This window comes from Marmota marmota, unplaced genomic scaffold (assembly GCF_001458135.2).
Source record: "Marmota marmota marmota unplaced genomic scaffold, marMar, whole genome shotgun sequence".
NCBI lineage: Eukaryota > Metazoa > Chordata > Mammalia > Rodentia > Sciuridae > Marmota > Marmota marmota.
In genome coordinates this window covers 1991048-2002429 of record NW_026000001.1, presented here as the reverse complement: position 1 = coordinate 2002429, position 11382 = coordinate 1991048, and the positions used below count along the sequence as shown (strand labels likewise).

Below are 11382 nucleotides of genomic sequence, written 5' to 3'. Positions count from 1 at the left end.
CCTTTTGCGACCAGTGGGACCATACTCAGGGTTGGGGGGGGGGTGGGGAGATGGCATAGCAGAATAGCTTGTGTGTGGGGGGTTCTTTGGAAAGGATGTGTCCTAGGTGTGTGTATTGTGATGCAGAAGGAGTTTGTGGCTGGGGGATGTTGGTTTGTAAGTTTTTCCCTTGTGTCCTATAAATCTAGGCTTGAATCTGATACTCCTTTACATGAGTACCAATTTGTGGATTTATAGGGCCTGAGTATGTGGCTGGGTTGTGTGACAGATTTGTATGTGTGGTATCTAAGCAGCTCCCTGTCCCCAGGAATGCCTTCCCATGGCTTACAGAGCAAATCCTTTCAGATAAATCACTGTGATTCCATTATTTTGTGCTTTTGTGTACTATTATATGAACTTTACTTGCTCTCTGTTCAGCAGAATCCTTCTCCTTTGTGTGCTGGAGTTAGGACTCTTGTCAGTCCTGGAACACTCTAATAGGCTTCCACAGACTGTCCCATCCCCACCCTCCAGTACCCAGGTGCTCTACCACTGAGCTCCTTCCCCAGCCTTTTTTATTTTGAAACAGGGTCTAAGTTGCTGAGACTGGCCTCAAATTTGTGATCCTCCTGGCTCAGCCTCCTGAGCTGGGATTACAGGCAGTCCCCTCCACCCAAGCCTTCCACAGACTTTTAAAAGCAAGGGACCATGTGACTTTCCTCCCTTAGGTCACACTGTTAGTTACATGGTATAAAGTAAATGCATAGAGATCCATTGTGTTTCTGCATGGGGTGGTTGTATCTTAAGTAGAGCTAGCTCTGTACAGTAGAGATTGGTTTTATGGGGAAGGTGTAGCTAATTTTTCAGCCTGATTTTTAGTTACTTAAAAAAAACTTATTCTACTGCCATGTCACGGTGTGGAAGTTATTTTGATTGCTAAAAGAAGCACAAATCAAAATGATTGCAAGATAAAACTTATCTTTAGCTTATGGATAAAATGCAAATGATTTGGAGAATAGTTTATTTCTTGAGTAGACTGTCAGCTTTGAAACCTTAACGCATTTACTTTGTGTTTGAGGCTCTTTCGTTTGAAATGTGAATTAAAACTCTACAGTTTTAGTGGTGGAGTTCGATGGAATGTTGTACAAAGAAAGATTCCTAGTTGGGAAGTAAGAAACTTAATTGGGGAAAACTTTAACAGCTTCTTTTGAATTCTTTCTTCCAATTCTGAATCCCCTCTCCAAAACAAAGCCACCCAAAAACTTTACAAATACATTTTTACTTTAGTTCTTCCTATAATTTCTTCCCATCCCCCATAATTTGATGTTTCCTAGAAGATCAGAAGTGTCAACTGAGAGCACAGGTCCTGCCTGATCAGTATCTAACCCTGTATTTATCTGTTAGTATGATCTGAATTTCACTTTGTCCTAGTCAATGAAGGCACTTTTCACTTCAAAACATCTTGTCTTACTCAAAAGACATGTTCCCAATTTTTAGTCATGCATGTCTTATTTTAAGTGCATTACAGGGTTTGACTATTTTAAAGGCGTGCTATAGAGAGAATCCATCTGTACAGTAAAGACTCACCCGGTTTATTTTTGTAAATCCATGTTAACTTCTAGTGATAGTTTTTTTTTTCCCCCCTTTTTAGACTTTTTGTTTTTTGATTCTCTTGTTCAGAGTCAGTAAGTTAGAGAAGATATATTATCATTTGTGTAGTTAATTGGTAATGAAAGCAGAAACCATTTGTATCCTAGTATTAACCTTCATTATTTCTAAAGTATTCTCACAGAAGGACAAAAAACTCACTGGTGTCCACAGTTATTGATCCTCTAAATTAGGTTTTGCTTCACCATTTTCCTTGCATGGTGTCAAATCATGGAAAGACCACGAAAAAACCAGTTTGGTTTCTTAACTGTTTCTGGCCTCAGGCCACTTGAGTTGGGGCTAGTGAGTGTGTATCTGAGACACTTGAACACCATGCAGTCCTCTAGGGCTGTATATAGAATTTTGACTATAATTTGAGGGGGTAGTTGAAGGACATGGGCATAAGAATCAATACCTCTATTCCAGTCTCTGCTCTATTTACTGTTAATGTAAGACATTTATAGGGCCAAGTCTCAGTTTTTATAAAATGACCAAACATTAGTCTCTGGTCCTTTCCGTCCTAAGTTATATTTCCATCTTTTCACCACCCCATTTTCTCTTAACTATTTCAATCATATTTTGACACCTGTGTAGTTTTACCTCCTTTTTTGGAATGTCATTAAATTGATGAGATACTTTTACAACCAGTTGAGTTTTAGAATTGAGAAACTATCCTTAAGCCCTGTATGGCACCTACTTGCCACTTGCATCTCTTGAGTCTCTGTATATAGCACAGTAAGAAGAAAATAGATAGATCTAGGGAACATTTGCCAGTGACGAACCTCTCAAGTTTTGGAGTAAACCCCAAATTCCAGTTTAAACACAAGGGTTAAACTTGGCCTTAACATAATAGCAATTTGACGTCAGGAAAGCATTTCGTTTTTGAGCTTTAGCCTTCTTGTTTGTGGCGATAATACTTGTCTTGCACGTTAGTGGGGAACAGTATAATACCTGATTCCCATGTTAGGGTGCCTGCATTCTAACTCGTGTCATCTTTATAGGACACCTGGCTGGCAGATCGCTAAGGGCAGAGGGATTGCCTCTTAGGCTTTACATAAAAGTCCCCTTACTAAATGGTCATTCTGCCTTCTACCCTGCACCCTCTGTCCTGTTCTTCAGATGTTCTTTTTGTGTGTGCTTCCCTTGCATCTTGGTCCCCAGTCACGTTCTGCCCAATTTTTCTGAAAGCAGAAGCTCGCGCGCGCCCTCTTGTGTTCCCTGGCCATGGTCAGTATTCCAGCACCACGAACAGTGCCCAGTGGCTCCCACTGAGCTCTTGGAAAATGCTGGTTGAAGTGTGTATTCCATGTCTGCAGAATGGATGAAGTATCTGTTATATCTTAAGGTTTCTGAAGAGTGTTTTTATTTTTAGGGAAGTGCTTGTGTTGTATTGTGTGGAACGGTATGTTTTTAACAAGAGAACCAAGCAGCTCTTGGAAAGATGGAGCTCCCTTCACTGAGAAGGGGGGATTAACCCTTCAGCAAGTGAACTAGTGGAGTCTGGGGCTAGAGCTGCCATGAGAAACCTCTCTTCCCCTTGAAAACAAACAAAAACAACCTTATTAGGCTTCTGGAGGGTTCAGATAAAGCTATTTGCCTCAAAAAAAAAATATTTCTTTGTGGCCTATAATCCCAGCAGCTTGGGAGCCTAAGACTGGAGGATCACAAATTCAAAGCCAGCCTCAGCAAAAGTGAAGCACTAAAGCAACTCAGTGAGACCCTCTCTCTAAATAAAACACAAAATAGGGCTAGAGATGTGGTTTAGTGGTAAGTGCCCCTGAGTTCAATCCCCAGTACAAAAAAAAAAGGTGAACCTTTTCATATACTTTTGGTTTATATTCCCTTATCAGCTAATCTAAAGTCTGTTACTGCATTATTCTCTCTGCTAACATCTATTGGCTTCCCTTAGAACTCTTAACCAGAATTTATAGTTGCATGTTATTTGATTTTTTTTTTTTTTCCTCTTCCCACACAATACCCAGAGCTCCATGAAATCAGGAACCATGTCCCTTATGTTTTAGGGTTTGACTTTTCAATTATGGAGCAAACTGTATTTAAAATTGTTTGCATCAGGTTTGTATTGCTTTCTTACATGATGTTATGATTATGTACTCTTGGCCTAGATGTGTCCTGATTTTTTTCCTAATTATTTTAGTAAGATAGGGATTATAATGGTAGTATTGTATATGTGTTAAAGGACTGTGATGTGGGTAAATGATGTGGTGCACATGACGTGATTGGCACAGTTCTTGGACCAGAGTGAAGTGATCATGTGAAATGGTGGTGGAACAGTCCAGCTAGGAGGTGGTCTCCCTATGCTGTGCCAGAATTATGGAATTAGATCCTTGCCTCTTGAACAGCCATGTGTCAGACATTGAGCTAGGCACTTACCCACATTTCCCAAATACTGTGCATGAGGGTACTGTGATTCTCTCTTGCTCATCTCTTTCTTTTCTTCTCTTTTCCTTTCATTTAACTGCCCATGATAAAGCTCAGACTGTTTTCTGGTTTTTTTTTTTTTTTAATATTTATTTTTTAGTTATCGGCGGACATAACATCTTTGTTTGTATGTGGTGCTGAGGATCGAACCCGGGCCGCACACATGCCAGGCGAGCGCGCTACCGCTTGAGCCACATCCCCAGCCCCTGTTTTCTGTTTGTTTGTTTCATGTATTATGGGTTGTACAGTGTCCTGTCAGAAGAAGTGAATTACTTTGGGCAAGTAACTTGCCTCTCGAGCCTTTCTCTTTGAATCTGAGGTGTTTATGATGACTTAATGTTGAAATGCTTGGTAAGCTGTGAAGTCCTTTTATTAATGTGAATCTCCCCACAGCCTCTGCTCCTCTGAGTTTTAACATCTTAGGACAGCTTCACCTGGCACTGCCCTTCTCCACACATTCAGCAAGTCCACGCTTGCTCCTCTCCTCTGCACACCTTCTGATGTGTTCCCTGGCTCAGTAAATGTTAGCCCTGCAGTCTTCTAGGCTGCAGCCTCGCACTCACCAGAGATTTCTAACTTAGCTTGAACTCCTCACCACCTGTTTCTAGTTTGTTACCAAGTTTTGTCATCCTTTTATCTTAAACACCAGAGGTTATCTCTCTTCCCACCCACTACTACTATTACATTTCATTTCCTGTCTTTAATCTTGGTATTCCACCAGAGGAATCAATCTTTTTTAGGGCACAGTTGAGAAGGTTTTCCAACCTCTTGTCTGATAACCAGGAAAAATTACCTGCTTGACAGTGTGTGAGAATCAAATGATAGAATGAATGTAGGAAACACTAAGTGCTTGTAGCTGTTATCATAAAAGCTGGACTTGAAGTAAGAAAAATTAATCTGCTTTACCAGATATACAACAAACTGTAACAAAATCTGTAGTCCTCTGAATGTTGATATGTGAGTATAGTTTGGTGTGGTTTTTAATATGCACACTGTTGACAGAAATCACATTCCTTCTCAGGAGCTGTAGGAATAGCAAAACTGATGCTCAGTTCTCTATCAAAATTAGCACTGCCTGTTCTTTTTCATTCTCTTGAAAATTTGTTCTTTTTTAAATGTGAGTGAGCTGGTATATTTTTCCCCCTTGTGGGAGCTTTAGTTAGATGGGGAATGGAAAGGAAATGTCTAGTGCATCTGGCCCTCTTTGCTTTTGCCTTAATAGTTGGAAAGAGGAGGCAGTTGGAGACCTTTATTAGCAACTTCTGCTCATTCGGTCTGTGTGCCAAATCCAGGAGGATTCATTTTACCAAGGAGGTGACTGTAAGGTTAAATGACTTGTGCTTGGTCACACTGCTCGAAAGTACTAGATGAGGGGCTGGGGTTGTGGCTCAGTGGTAGAGCACTTGCCTGGCATGTGGGAAGCAATGGGTTCAATTTTCAGCACCACATATAAATAAATAAAATAAAGGTCCATTGACAACTGAAAATATTTAAGAAAAGAAAGTACTAGATGAGACAAGAGAGGGACCCAGGTGCTTTCACTCCAGAGCCACAGCCAAAGCCACCATGGCCTCCCTCTGGCTCAGTGCACCACCTGGCAGACTCAGTCATCCCTTGAAATCCAGCCCAGAAATCACCTTTCAAGTTCCCCTCACCCTTTGCTCAGTAGAAATTACCTGTTCTTTAAGGAACTGTGGGCTGTTGAGGCTGTACTTACAGACATTTGGCACCAGATGGCATCTGTTTCTAGAAGAGTGAGGAGCTGTTGGGTCTCAGAGGAAAGGGTAACAAAGAAGCATCTTGGATTTTATTTATACTTAGTACTAGGTAAGCAGTGGGTCAGTAGGAAAGATGGGGAAGCAGGTGTTCTTGTTGTTCTCTGTGGGGGTTTTGTTGTTTTTGTTGAATTTTCTTCCAACCACATAACCTTTATTTTAAAAATACCTACTGATACTATTGTAGACATGAATTCTTTCTTATGTAAAATCCCTCTGGACATGGACACGTGAGAAGTTGTGAAGCAATCTTTTCTGTAATAAGGCAGTTAGGAATTTATTACATGTCGGATTAGATCAGTAAGCAGATGCACATGTCTAATTATAAACTTACCAGTCAGTGGATGTTTTGCTATTTAAAATGTTTTACTAAATGAAAAATTCTAGCTAAGTAGCTGTTATTATAATTCTATATATAAATAGAAAAATGTTCAATCATAAAGCTTCTAAGGAAGATCTTGGTTATCTGGCTTAGCACAGTACATGAGTGATGAGATGTGCAATTGGGAAGCTAGCTTTATTTTCAGAATCCATATAAGCCTGTAGCTGTGTTTTATCTCTGCAGCTGAATGGGAAAAAAATAACTTTCAAAGTAGTTTTAAATGCCCTTTGTGTGTGTATATGTGTTAGAATTTTATGTTTCTGGTATCTGATAATGGTAAAGCATTTCTACTTTGGTTTACTTTTTCATGATCTCTATTAGTTAACTGTGGCTGCTATAACAAATTGCTGCATACCTGGTGGCTACAAACAACAGAAATGTATTCTCCCACGGTTCTGGAGGCCCTGAATTCAGCATCAGTTTCTTTTTCTTTTTTTTAAATATTTTTAAAATATTTTTGTAGTTGTAGATGGACACAATATCTTTATTTTTATTTGTTTATTTTTATGTGGTGCTGGGGACCGAACCCAGGGCCTCACTCCTGTAAGGAAAGCGTTCTACCACTGAGTTCAACCCCAGCCCCTCAGTATCATTTTTACAGGACCCAAATCAGTGTGTGATGGGGCTGTGCTCTAGAAGAGAATCTGCTCTTGGCTCCTCCAGTGTCTGGTGGCAGTAGTATTCCTTTCCCCATAGCCACATCACTCCAGTGTCTGCCTCTCCTTTACAAAGAAAGACATTTATGATGGTGTTAAGGGTGCACTTGCACGATCCAGGATAATCTCCATAACAAAATCTTTAATGACATCTTGAAAGACCCCTTTCCTTACATGGCAGTATTCACAGGTTCCAGAGGTTGGGATCTGATCAATTTTGGGGTCATTTTCAGCCTACTCCAATCTCCTTTAGAGTAACAGTTAGATCAATTTGCCATGCTCAGTGGTTTAAAAAATTTAGTGATGGCATCTCTAACCATCATTTAATCCTGAGAAGGGCCCCTTTCCCTTGGTGGACCCGATGAGGGCATTGCCACCTGAGGCTGCTTGGGGAAGCTGTTGGATTGGCCAAAGCGAAGTGCATCTGAGCTTCACCCTGCAAAAGCTAGAGAAGGAAACAGGAATGACAACCTAATAATAACATGACACTTGTCATCATTTCACAAATATGGAGAGACCTACTCTTAGGGGTGTCAGGTGCCATGGCTGAAATGGCAGCTCCAGTGTTGCAGTGACAGCTCTGATGTAGGTGGAGGCATAATTGTGAGTCTAGAGAAACACAGATCTCTTTTCCCACCACTAGCAATAGTTAAACTGCTCTGACAGGTTAAGTGTCTAGCTTCTCAAGTGAGATTTCTAACAACTCTTTGTAGGAGCAGATTTTAAGTTTGCAGGCATGGGGCTGGGGTTGTGGTTCAGTGGTAGGGCATTTGCCTTGCATGTGTGAGGCACTGGGTTCAATCCTCAGCACCACATTAAATAAATAAACAGATAGATAGACGCGTCTACAACTAAAAAAAAAACTATTAAGTTTGCAGGCATGAACATGGATTCATGGTAGTTTTCTAACAGATTGGTAACTGAACAACTGTATGTGAGTGGTATGTTGGGATATTTTTCAGAACTCTCTCTGATGCAGGGCTTCTTTTTTTAAATATTTTTAATATTTATTTTTTAGCTGTAGTTGGACACAATGCCTTCGTTTTATTTATTTTTATGTGGTGCTGAGGATCGAATCCAGGGCCTCCAATGTGTTAGGCGCTCTACTGCTGAGTCATAACTGCAGCCCTGCAGGGCTTCTTATATTGACCTAATCACTAGAATTATTACTTTAAGGTTCTGTAAAACATTGGATATATGGTGATTGCAGATGGACTTGGAATAGTGGTTCATAGAGACTAATTTGGAATTCTTTGTAGAATTCTTTTGTACTTGTAGTTTTGGAGGAAAGATCCAGTGACTAACTGGATATGCAACAGTTAAGTTTGAAACTTGAAAGAGGGTGTGATGTAGCCCAGTGTGGTGGTGCACATCTGTCATTCCCAGTGACTTGGGAGGCTGAAGCAGGAGGATTGCAAATTTGAGGCCAGTGTCAGCAACTTAGGCCCTGATCAACTTGAGAGACCCTGTCTCAAAATAAAAAAATAAAAAGGGCTGGAGATGTGGCTCAATGGTTAATTGCCCCTGGGTTCAATCCCCAGTACTGAAAAAAAAGGAAGGTGTGATGTGAATGGTCCTATGGTTTGGCAGGCCTGGGTGCTAGGTGTGAGTGCTAGGAAAGTATACCTTAGCTAGTTCAACTCCAGTGGGAAGGTAGGTGTTACCAAATAAGAGCACAAGAAGCGAGTACAGTAGTGGTAAGCATGGGAGAAATGTGACAAGGATGTCTGGGGTTGGGGTAGTGGGGCTGGGCGGGGGCTGGAGGGCAGGCTGGCAGCATCCCACAGGCAAAGGTCCGGTGCAGGAGGCAGCCAGCCTGCCTTACTTCTTTAAAAAAAAAAAAAAAAATTTTTTTTTTTTTAGTTATAGATGGACAAATACTTTTGTTTATTTTTATGTGGTGCTGAGGATCGAACCCAGGGCGCCGCACTACACAAGCGCTGTACTGCTGAGCCACAACCTCAGCCCCCTGCCTTCTTGCTTCCATATATATATTTATATATATATACACACACACACAAACATGCATGTACATTATTACAAATGTGATGTGTGTTCGTTTCGAAAAGTTGAACATGTTCCAGATAAAAATGACTTGTAATCATTCTCCAGGGATAACACTGTTAACTCTTGGGTGTGTGGAATTGTTTTATATCAGATTATAGCTGAATCACTTGAAAAATGTTTTGTTTGCTTTTCTGAATAAAAATTTCCAAAAAATACTCTTAACAGGCTAAAGCCTGCTTTTTAAAAATGTGTGTTAACTTTTCTGTTTCAACCACTTGGGGTTTGTTTCCCTGCCTCTGAATACTACTAAGATAAACTGTCTTCAGACAAATTCAGCATGTTAAACTGCTTAGAGATTTCTTGGTAATGTCACAGGAACTATGTTAAAATTTTTATAGTCCTTCAGAATCAGTTTTTTTTATTTTTATGATAGGTTTTTAAAAGTCCTGATTTGTGTAAGGATGTTAAGCAAAATATCTCCTGTCTCCTGTCTATAAGTGAAGAAAGGATTGGAACCAAGGTTCTCAAATTGGAGACGAGCTAATTCAAAAATTACTAAACAACGTATAGTTCAGTAAAGGGACTGTTGAGGGCCTGTCACTGCCTGCCATAATGCAGGCACTTGATGGGAACCAGGCACATTTCCTAGCACATTGCTTTCTGGTTAAGTATCAGCGCTTTGAGGTTTTGTTTTGCTTTCTAATTATAAATAAATATATTCACTGTAGACATTTGAGGTAGAAACTCTGTGTAGGGGATGGTGGTATTGGGGATAGAACTCAGGGCCTTTCACACATTGAAAAGTGCTCCACCACTGAGCCACATCCCCCCAAAATGGCTATTGGTGTTACCATTGGTAGTGATCCGTGCTGTACCCTGGTAGTGAGGAGTGGGGTACTTTTGCCTTAGGGGCATTATGGTGTGTGGACAAATTAGCTTTCTCTTTAATTCTTTGCATACAATTCTTTTTTTTAATATTTATTTTTTAGTTTTAGGTGGACACAATATCTTTATTTTTATATAGTGTTGAGGATGGAACCCATGCCAGGCGAGCGCACTACCGCTTGAGCCACATCCCCAGCCTGCATACGATTCTCAATTTTAGCAGCTTGCTTGCTTTTTCTTTGCAGTGCTAGGATGGAATCCAGGGCCTTGCAGATGGTAGCTAGGCAAGCAAGTGCTCTGCCACTAAGCCACATCCCTAACTTTTTAAATGTTTCGTGTTGTTCCTAAATTGTCCCCCTTTTATTTTTATTTGTTAGTAGAGCCTTAAAAATGTACTTCGTCCCTTTCTTGTTGATCCAGTAGAACCATGGAGGGTGCATCTGTCCTTTTGACATTAATGCAGTCATCCTTTCAGGGATGGTGCTCACCATCTTGGAGCATAGTCACAGTTGCATTTCCTTAGCTGGAACCCAGGGCCTCATGCATGCTTGGCAAGCACTCCACTGCTAAGCTACCCCAGCCCTGGTTGTGCCATTTTGTGAAGCTTACAAAAATAGAGGGAATTCTACCCCACTCTCACAATCAGATGGTCCATATCATTCCAATTCAGAGAATTAACTGTTAATTAAAAAACAAAACAAAACTTTGAAAGCAAGATGTTCTCTAATTAACCAGTTCCCATCATCTATCCTCCCCTATGCTGAGTTAATTTACATATGTCTTTTCTGGCATGTGAAACTGCTTAATAATAACTACTACTACTACTACTACTACTATTATTTGCTATTCTTCTTTCCCTATGCCATCTATTTCTTAGCAAAAGTTCCTCTGTCTTCCTCAGCACATGTGTTAAGCTGTCACATCCAGTTTAGAAGTTCTCCATCATTTCTGAGCAGTGGCCCATCATGTCCAGTTTAGAGAAAGAGATACTTGCCTTCTGGGAATAAGCCTGCTTGGACACCTTCCTTGGTTTGGTCCCTCTCCTTCCTCGCTAGTTGCATCTTTCCACTGTCCTGTGCTTTCTCTTAGTCTTGACCTCATCAGCAGGCCCCCTCGGTTGTTGGGTTTCTTTTATGTACATTCACGCCTGGGTGATTTTGTCTGATCCAATGGCTTAGAACACCATCAACAAACACTCACTCTCTAGATATCTCTCTTTAACCTTGACCTGTACTCCAGGACCTTGTGTCCAGCTACCTGTGCTACTGGTGTTTCTAATGGGCATCTCAAAAAACAAGAGCCAAACTCCTGCACCCAAACCCTTGACAAAACCCAGTCTTCCTGTAGTCTTTGTCATCACCTGAGTATTAATCCAGTCTTCCATTTGGAGGCACATTTGAGTCCTGTTTGTCTCACCTCCACATTTAGTCTGTCATTAAGTGTCAACTGTCAGTAAATTTTTGAAAAAAGACTCCCACCTCTTCTTTCCACCTCCGCTGCTGCAGGCCGCTAGTTCTCTGCTTGGTTTCAGTGATCTCTCTGCTGGTCTCCCTGCTTTCTCTTGTTCCTAGAGATTCTTAAAACTATTTTTTTAAAGTATTCATTTGTGGCC

General features: G+C 40.7%; 1 protein-coding gene across 5 annotated transcripts in view; it reads left to right on the top strand.

The window, feature by feature from the left end:
- The window catches only part of Kmt5b (lysine methyltransferase 5B), a 59391-nt gene that overhangs the window by 4594 nt on the left and 43415 nt on the right, over nt 1-11382 (top strand). Inside the window, exon 1 of one of the 5 annotated variants that reach the window (XM_048807775.1) lies at nt 7055-7077. The exons of the other annotated variants lie outside the window; for them this stretch is intronic. The gene's annotated coding sequence lies outside the window, so the exon portion shown is untranslated. Of the gene's footprint in view, nt 1-7054; nt 7078-11382 lie in introns of those variants that run through there. 5 annotated transcript variants of the gene reach the window in all.